At 40.0% G+C, this 7,392-nt stretch overlaps 1 pseudogene; it reads right to left on the bottom strand.

Annotated features, from left to right (window-relative positions):
- Positions 1-3,380: 3,380 nt before the first annotated feature.
- On the bottom strand, positions 3,381-4,505 carry LOC138161590 (cytoplasmic dynein 1 light intermediate chain 1 pseudogene; annotated as a pseudogene).
- Positions 4,506-7,392: the final 2,887 nt, after the last annotated feature.

The raw sequence follows: 7,392 nt of genomic DNA, 5'->3' as shown, positions 1-7,392 counted from the left end.
CCATCCCAGGATATGAAATTTTTCATGGACTTGGTAAGGATCAACAAAAGTTGTATATACCTGCCTAGTTATGCCTTAACATAAATGGCTTTCCTTTGCTACCCCAAATAGGTGCATTTTAAAATGTAGACTGGATACTGTGGACAACAAGTAGAAGTCCAGTACTGAACTCTGGGACCATCCATAGATGAAAGATAGCATTGGCACAGCATGCAGAGGTCCCTGGAGCACTATAATTTCCAAGTCGATAATAAGAGATTTATTTTGGAGACTGTAGTTTGTGAGAAATGGAGATGCCTCAAGTGGCATGTGAAGGTTTGCCCAAGAAACTATGCAGAATTATGTTCCTGAAACCAAACTGTCCTTAGAATTATCTGGATCCTACTTGAAAGAATTGCTAATCAATGATATTATTACTAATTAATAACCTATATTTGTGAGTCAAAAGCAGATAAAAGACAATAAGGTGTGTGGCTCACCAAACCCTGAACTAATTTTAGAGTTAAGGTGGAACAGTAGAAAATGCTTCTAGGTCATGAGGCACCAGTAACTAACAAAGACTTCTGGCATTTGAGGTGGGGAGTAGGGAGAAGGGGTAGTCCAAGCTATGACCACTCCTGTACATAATTAACAGATATTAGAGGCAAAGGGCAGGAGAAGTGAAGATGTTGAAGGCCAAAAGGGCAGAATATTCAGAAGGGACCAAGGGGCAAGAATTGAGAAGATTTTTTATTCTATATTGAATTTATTAGGGAACAAGTAGGGAGAGTGATCTGTAGTTTCAGAGTTGACAAAAACGTGGATCTAGACATAATAACATCATAGGATGAATGAAGGAAAGAGAAAAATTGCAGGATAAAGCATTAGCAAGAAGAACTAGAAAGAGAAGTCCCTTTCAAGTGGGGTACACTCTCTCTGCACCCTCTGTGAAGACTCCTCAGAATGAGAAGGGAGAGACACTATCTGGCAACCACAGACATATTTTTGTAAGACTGGACAGACCCGAATCCTGGGTTTCCTAAGAATTATACAACCTAGCACCTTCCCTTGCTGTCAATAAGCCTTAAGCCCTTCTAGAATTGTAGGAATCTCTTAGACATCCTTCTTGGCCTTTGCCAAATAAGGACATGAATAGTACCTTGGTTTCCTGCCCAAGTCAATAGGGGATAGTGGTGGCCTTCTTTGTTATACATCATTGGGGAAGGTTTCCTCTAATACTGAGATTCCACCTTCCAGACAATGGGAGAAGGTACAGGCAGAGGGGTGAGGGGACCTTGACTGCATTAGGGTATAAATTCTTTTTTTAATTATTAAATTTTATGTTTATTTTTAGTTTACATCACTCATTTCCACAAGATTTGACTTACAAATTTTCTCCCCAATTTTCCCCTACCCACCACCCTAAAACAGTGATCCCACTGCATACCCCCTCCCCCAATCTGCTCTCTCCTATCTCCTCCCCCATCCCTCCTCCAACTTTCCAGTAGGGCAGGATGGATCTCTATATGCCAGTGCCTGTATATCTTATCTCCCAATTGCATGAAAAAAATAATATATATTTTTAAACATTTGATTTCAAAATTTTGAGTTCCAGATTCTTTCCCTTCCTCCCTCATCACCCACACATACTGGGAAGATAAGCAGTTCAATATAGGTTGTACATGTGTAGGTACACAAAACATTGCCATAATGGATATTTTGTGAAAGACTGACTATATACCCTGCCAGTTTATCCCACCCCCCCTCACTTCTATTTTCTACTTTGATCCTCTCCCTTTTCAAAAGTGGGTGCTTCCAACTTCCCTCCCCCCTAACCTGCCCTCCCCTCCATCATCCCCACTCTCATCTCCTTTCCCCCTAGTCTCCTGTAGGGTGAGACACCCTATTTAGTGTATGTGATTCCCTCCCTAAGCAAAATGCAATGAAAGTAAGTTTGACCCATCCCTTTTGCCTTCCTGTTCTTCCCCTCCATTGTAACAGTTTTCCCTTTCCTGTTCTATATGAGATAATTTACCCCATTCTGTCTTTCCCTATCTCCTCTCCTTATATTCTTCTCTCACCTCTCAATTTCACCATTTAAGTATCATCCATTCCTATTAAATTGGTCCTGTGCGCTCTATCTATGTATACTTGTACAGACATATACACTCACTCACATATGTATTCATGTGTCCATATGCCTTCCTATATGGACATATACGTATGTATACTTTATATATACACACACAAACATTTATATTCACTTCAACTATTCTCATACTGAGAAAAGTTTCATAAGTTATAATGATCATTTTTCCATGTAGGAATGTAAATAGTTCAACTTTGATAAGTTTTTGATTATTTGTTTTCCCTCTTTACCTTCTCATGCTTCTCTTGCATACAAGAATGTATCCGAATGTCAAATTATCTATTCAGCTATGTTTTTTTTTTCATCAAGAATGCTTAAAAGTTGGGGCAGCCAGGTAGCACAGAGAGTAAGAGCACTGGCTCTACTGTCAGGATAAATTGTGGATCTAGTCCGGGCTCAGACACTTATCACCCACCCAGAAACACCTGGCCCTGTAACCTTGAGCAAGTTACTTAACCCCTATTGCTTAAAAAAAAAAAGAATGCTTGAAAGTCCTGTATTTCATTGAATTACCATATTTTACCCTGAATCACGATGCTCAGTTTTGCTGGGTATGTGATGCTTGGTTTTAATCCCAGCTCCTTTGAACTCTGGAATATCATATTCCAAGCCCTTTGAGCCTTCAGTGTTGGAGCTGCCAGATCCTGTTATCCTGATTGTGTTTCTACAATATTCAAATTGTTTCTTCTTGGCTGCTTGTAATATTTTCTTCTTGATATGGGAACTCCAGAACCTGACTATAATATTCCTAGGAGTTTTCTTTTTGGGATCTATTTCAGGAGGTGATCAGTGGATTCTTTCAACCTCTATTTTACCCTCTAATTCTAAAACATCAGGGAAATTTTCCTTGAGAATTTCTTGAAGGATGATTTCTAGTTTCTTTTTTTTTTATCACAGCTTTCAGGTAGTCCAATAATTTTTAAATTATCTCTCCTGAATATAGTTTCCAGGTCAATGGTTTTTTTCAATGAGATATTTCACATCGCCTTCTATTTTTCCATTTGTTTGGACCTATTTTTAATAGTATCTTGATTTCTCATAAAGTCACTAGCTTCCATTTGTTTCAATCTAATTCTGAAGTAATTATTCCCTTCAGAGAGTTTTTTGAGATTCTTTTTGCATCTGGCAAATGGGGATTTTTAAGGAATTCTTCTCCTCATTGGCTTTTTGAGCATCTTTTTCCATTTGAGTTAGCCTATTTTTTTTTTACATTTTCTCAAGAAAACTGAATAAATGGCTTAATTTGGTATCTTCAAGATGCTTCACCTTCTGTAGGGGAAGTTGGTGTTTGTAGGAGAAACCATATTGGGTTTTTGTGAAATTCTGTCCAATTCTGCCTGAACATCTGTCAAGAAAGGTTTCTGGCCTGCCTTTTTTTTCCTGACGGTGGTAAATTGCTGCTGATGCCACCACCCCCACCACCTCCATGGCTGCTGCTACCAAGGCCAGGGCCCCCAGCTGAGCCTGTTTTTTTTACTCAGAAAACTTTTGAAGAAATTAGCAAGGACACCTTCTATGTATACAAATACAAGGACACCTTGTAGCTCCAGCTTTCATTTTTGGATCAATTTTCTTTGACCCAGCAGGGATAGGTGACATGCTGGTCACATTGGAAGATAGTGATCTATTAGTTGTTTGAGGGGAACCACCAGGGACTCGTGGAGAGGAATCCACTGGCCGTCCAGCTGCTATTGGTGGTTGCTTTGGTAACTGGGACTGTTGTTTCATAAGAAATTCTTGGTCATCTTCTGGTAAAATTTCCTCCTCATGAACAACCTTTCAGAAAGGTGGTTTGGTTATAATATCTTCAAAACTATCTTCTGCTTTTAACATTTGAAAATTTTCACGTAAAATTCCTATCTTCTTATCATTATCCCATTCTGCTGAAATAAATAATCCATCTTTTTCCACAACAACAGCAGGCATCTTAAAAGGGAATCTGTATAATTTCCGAATAAGGTACTTATATAATAAATCTATATTTTTATTTTCCTTTACTGAAGTATAAATGAAGAGCTGCACCATACTGGAAACAAAATTTCCAGATATGTGATTGAATAAAGTCAAAGTGTTCATCTCTGTAATCATGTTCTTTTTCTAACACACTAATGGCACAACACTTTGTGCAAACTATGAGCACTGGGACACCCAAGTTATATGTAAGTGTGTCTGCGCCCAGCGGTAACATGACACTATCATCTCTGTCTTCCTGCAATGTGCTTCTTCTCTAGGGAGAGGCTGGGAAATCTTTTCCAGCCTCTATGTACTCCTGGAAATCAATAATCAATTTATGTTCCATTTCTCTAATTTCCTCAGAAGGCATTTTTAGCTTATCAATATATTCTCTCACCACACTTGCCCATTTCTGTAAAGAATCCAAAGCAGTTCAAGGCTACATGTGACCAACCAGAATAACAAATGTGTTTCTCAGAGAGTTGGCTTCCATTGCAAATTTAAGGAGCCCTTTATGATACAAGTCTCCATGTAAGATCCACATGTTGCATTTTGTTTGATCATCTCTGTCCTCATCATTCACACTCAAGTACAAATACTCCACTCCTCTCCTCTTCTTGCACTCCTCAGTTCTTCCCTGGAGTCTCCCTATCAAGCTTGTTTTTCCAACTCCATCTTCAGCCAGCAGTAAGACTTTCTTGCTGATGGGAGCTTGGAGAGTGATGGGGCGGAGACCTCCCTGAGGATGCAGGACCAGAGGTTCTGCCTGTTGTTGTACTCGGTCTTGTCGCTGCCGCCTGGGCAGCTGGCTGGGGTAAAGCCATTGGGGGTGGCCACAGCCGGCAGAGAGGAACTGAAGGAGCTGGCTCACCCCACAGCCAGCTGCCATCTTGGTCGGGACTCTCTTGGTTCTGCGAAACTGAATGAGCAAGGACAGGTGGCAGTGGCAGCATTGGGACCCGGATGTCACTTAGCCTATTTTTAAGGTGTTATTTTCTTCAGTCAGGTTGTTGACTTTCTTTTCATGATTTTCTTGCATCATTCTCATTTCTCTTCCCAATTTTTCCTCCACTTCTCTTATTTTGTATTCAAAATTCCATTTAAGCTCCTCTATGGCCTTTAACCAATTCATATTTTTCTTGGAATCTTTTGGTACAGGAGTTCTGACTTCATTGTCTTCCTCCTGTTCCATGCTTTGATACTTTTTGTCCTCAAAATAAGAATCTAAAGTTGGATTGCTGTGCTTGCTTTGCTTCCTTTGACTTTTTTGCCACAGTAGAACTCTGCTTCTGGAGAGGAGAGCTTTGTTCCAAATCACTGGGGTTTTTGCACCTGCAAGTACTATTAGTTGGGTGCCCTCTCTGAAGCCTCCACTGGCTCTGGCACCTGGTCACACACTCCAGGACATCCACCCTAGATAGCAATCTAAATCCAAGCAGAATAAAGCAAGAGCAATTACCTCTCAGAATGGTTGCTTGGTTCCCCTACAATCTACAGGCCAGGAGCTCTGAAGCAACTACACTGCTGCAGCCACCATGCCTCAGCCACTCCTCCTTCCAGGGGCAGAAGCCGGACCACACTTCTGGACCTCCTGTTCCCAGAGTCCACACTGACCTCTTACTTTCTGTTTTCCAGTTATATTTTGATAATTCTGGAAACCACCACAGCTGCTTGTGATCCACTCTCCCAAAGTCCCTCCAGTAGGGGCTGGTCTGGCTACCCTGAGGTTAAAACTGCAGCCTCATTCAGGGCTGGGCTCTGTTCCCAGTGTACTGTAATGGACCCTTCCTGTCTGCCTTCTGGGCTGCATTCAGCAGTAGATTTGATTCTCTCTGTCATTTTGGGGGTTCTGTAGCCCTAAAGTTTGTTTAGAGTCATTTTCATAAGTATTTGAGGTGGTTATGGGGTGAGCACACAGAGTTTTCCTGCTTCTACACCACCATCTTGGCTCTGCCCTCTAAGGTATACATTTTTGCTTTTTCTTTTGTAACATGCCTGCATTTCCTTATCCACCATGAAGAGGACTGCCCTCTTCCCATGGGGGTAGAGATTAAAAACTTCCTTTTCCTTCCTCAAGATACCTCTGACTTTTAATTTTTCTGGGTAGGGGATTTTTGGTTTCCCTATATCCCACTCACTTTTAAAATAACTATGGATTTCATTTAATATCTGATACCATATGGTTCAAAGTATAAAGTACTGCAGAAATAAAGATAGATATAAATAATTAGAAAAAGAGCAATTGCTCCTAGGCAGATTGAGTCAAAGCATCTTTTTTTTTTTCCAAATGCTTTTTTAACTTCTGGTTGACATCATTCATTTATGCCAGATTTGGGGTTACAAAATTTTCCCCATTTTCCCCCTACCCATGAATCCAAAATAGTCCCACAGGATATCCCCTCCTCCAATCTGCACTCTCCCATATCTTCTCCCATACCCCCTTCGACCTTTCCAGTAGGCCATGGTGGATCTCGATGCCCCAGTGCCTACATATCTTATTTCCCAATTACATGAAAAAAGAGTATTAATAATTGTATTTAAATATTTTAAACATTTGATTTTAAAACTTTGAATTCCAAATTCATTCTCTTCTTCCCTTGTCACCCACCCTTACTGAAAAGATAAGCAATTCAGTATAGGTTGTACATGTATACTTATGTAAAACATTTCCATAGTAGATATATTGTAAAAGACTAACTATATTTCCCTCCCTCCTATCCCACTTCCCACTTGTTCTATTCTCTGCTTTGATGTTGTCCCTTTTCAAAAGTGGGTGCTCCCTATTTCCCTCCCCGCCCAGCCTACCCTCACTTCCATCATCCCCACTCTCATCCCCTTACCCCCTACTTTCTTGTGTAGTGAGATACACTATTTCATGTGTATGTCATTCCCTCCCCAAGCCAAAATCAATGAGAATAAGGTTTTGCCTTTTTTCCTTCTATTCTTTCCCTCCATTGTAACCATTTTCCCTTGCCTATTCTAGATAAGATAGTCTACTCCATTCTGTCTCTCGCTACATCCTCTTGTTATATTACTCTCTCACCTCTTAATTTCACCTTTTAAGTCTCATCCCTTCCTATTAAATTGGACCTGTGCCCTCTATCTATGTATACCTGTAAATATATATACACACATTCACATATGTATTCATATGCCCATATACATATGCCTCCTATATAGACATATGTATACACACATATATTCCCTTCAACTATTTTCATACTGAGAAAAGTTTCATCAGTTACAATTATTGTTTTTCTATGTAGGAATGTAAATAGTTCAACTTTGATAAGTTCCTGATGATTTGTTTT

The sequence above is a fragment of the Petaurus breviceps genome, unplaced genomic scaffold, assembly GCF_028583685.1.
Source record: "Petaurus breviceps papuanus isolate PSGF00001 unplaced genomic scaffold, PetGlider_PUasm1.0 118, whole genome shotgun sequence".
Taxonomy (NCBI): Eukaryota; Metazoa; Chordata; class Mammalia; order Diprotodontia; family Petauridae; genus Petaurus; species Petaurus breviceps.
This window is presented reverse-complemented; position numbering and strand designations above follow the sequence as displayed.